The 2,500-nt window shown below is 44.0% G+C and overlaps 1 pseudogene; it reads left to right on the forward strand.

The window, feature by feature from the left end:
- Positions 1-2,500, forward strand: part of LOC142919116 (28S ribosomal RNA) — a 10,613-nt pseudogene that overhangs the window by 4,642 nt on the left and 3,471 nt on the right.

Below are 2,500 nucleotides of genomic sequence, written 5' to 3' on the forward strand. Positions count from 1 at the left end.
ATGGATGATTACAGGAATTATTCCCAAAGAGTTGAAAAAGAATAGGACGATTCTTATTCCTAAGGTTATGGACGATGAAAAGCTGAAAGAATTGGGGAACTGGAGACCAATAACGATTGGTTCAATGATTCTGAGATTATTTTCCAGAATAATGACTGCACGTCTTGCTCGTGCTTGTCCCTTAAACCCAAGGCAGCGTGGTTTTATAGCGGCATCTGGCTGCTCTGAAAATCTTAAGGTGCTACAGGACCTTATGAGACACGCTAAGAAATTGCACAGGCCGTTGGCTGTCATGTTCATCGACATAGCGAAAGCTTTTGACTCGGTTTCGCATGCTCATATTTTATGGGTGTTAAGGCACAAGAAAGTAGATGAACACGTGGTGGGCATCATCCAGAACGCCTACGATCGGTGTACGACCTCGTTCAAAAGCAATGGCGAGTCGACTCGAGAAATTAGCATACGTGTTGGTGTCAAACAGGGTGACCCCATGTCACCCCTGCTCTTCAATCTTGCCATGGACCCTTTGATATGCACCCTAGAGTCACACGGAGTTGGGTACTCCATTGATACCGACCACGTGACAGCTCTTGCGTTTGCTGATGATTTGGTGTTGGTGAGCGAATCTTGGGTTGGTATGGCCGCCAATCTAGCGATCTTGGAATCATTTTGTGGGCTATCGGGATTGGAGGTTCAGGCCAGAAAGTGCCAGGGCTTCATGATAAGCCCAACCAAAGATTCATATACGGTGAACAACTGCGACCCATGGACTATCAAAAATAAAGATGTCCATATGATCCAACCTGATGAATCAACGAAATACCTTGGTCTGAAAATTGGCCCTTGGACTGGCACTATACAGCCTGATCTACATTATCAGCTAAAGACATGGATCTCGAAAATCGATGAGGCGCCTCTGAAGCCAACTCAGAAGGTTGAACTACTCAATGCCTATGCCCTACCCAGATTGTTATATCCTGCAGACCACTCGGACTGCAAGCAATCAACTCTCCGTGGGTTGGACCAAGAGATTAGAAAGGCGGTAAAAGGATGGCTCCACCTTCCCGCTTCAACTTGTGATGGACTGTTATATGCCAGAGCCCGAGACGGAGGCCTTGCCATCTTGAAACTGGAAAAAACAATCCCTTCGGTTCAAGTTAGAAGGCTGCAACGTATAGCAAACTCGTCCGATGCTATCACCCGTAATATTGTGTCCTCGCAGGGTATGGAGGAAGAATACCGTAATTTGTGGGTACGAGCAGGGGGTGACAGTGATGCAATCCCAACATTCGTTCTCAGGGACTCGGTGTCAAAAGAACCTGTATATCCGAGACCCTGCGATTGGAGGGAGCATGAATTTCAGAGATGGTGCGAAAAGCCGGTTCAAGGAAGGGGCATTGTAAACTTTGCGCATGATAGAATCAGTAATGCTTGGTTGAGGCCATGGTGCGGCTTTAAACAATGCTTCTTTATCGCAGCACTACAACTAAGGGCAAATATTTACCCAACAAGAGAAAGTTTGAACAGAGGCAGAGATGGGGCCTTACGTTCCTGCAGGAAATGCTCTGCCAGACTCGAGTCCCTTTCGCACATTCTCGGTCAATGTCCTGCAGTACAGAAAGCAAGAATTGCGCGACATAACAAGATCAGTAACATTCTGGCAGACGAAGCGGCTAGATTGGGCTGGTCTGTATACAAAGAGCCACGGTTCATATCCGAGACGGGAGAGATGAGAAAGCCTGACCTCGTGTTTGCAAAAGATGAGGAGGCGGTTGTGATCGATGTCACCGTCCGTTTTGAGCTTTCAAAGAATACCTTGTCAGATGCTGCCTCGCACAAAGTTTCGTACTATACCCCTCTTGGTGATCAAGTCAAAGTGCTGACGAAGGCTAGCAAGGTCACATTCTTTGGATTCCCGGTTGGGGCAAGAGGAAAGTGGCCCCTTGAGAATAACGAGGTACTTACCTCCCTGGGCCTGACCAAACCCAGAACGACATCACTGGCCAAGATGATTTCCCGCAGAACGCTGCTTTTCTCTCTTGATATTCTGAGAATGTTCTGTGGAAATTATGCGGTCTATGAACAGTCATAGACAACCTCCGAAACAAATAATAGTTTTGTTTTAAGATGTCATTTGTTTTAGATTGATTTTGTTATTTTCGAAGGTGAAGTCGGTTTTTATTTCATTTTACTATTTTCCACAATTTAGATTGTTATTTTCCAAGACGAAGTCTTGGTTCTTTTTTTTTATTGTTAGTTTTTTTTAACACGTCGTATTTGTTACTTTAGAGCTTAGAGGGGACTTTATTTTCGCCTTACTATTTTCTGCCTACAAAGAAGATTAAAAATAAGCTTTTTTCAAGATGATTTTGTTATTTTCCAAGGTGAAGTCTTGGTATTCTTATTTTACTATTTTCCATAAAGAAGACCTTTCTTTTAGATTTTGTTATTTTCCAAGACGAAGACTTGGTATTTTTATTATATTGCTATTTTTTACACG

Source organism: Petromyzon marinus, unplaced genomic scaffold (genome assembly GCF_048934315.1).
Source record: "Petromyzon marinus isolate PM22_M1 ecotype Great Lakes invasive population unplaced genomic scaffold, UKy_Petmar_22M1.pri1.0 PM_G_Scaffold_6, whole genome shotgun sequence".
NCBI classification, from domain to species: Eukaryota; Metazoa; Chordata; class Hyperoartia; order Petromyzontiformes; family Petromyzontidae; genus Petromyzon; species Petromyzon marinus.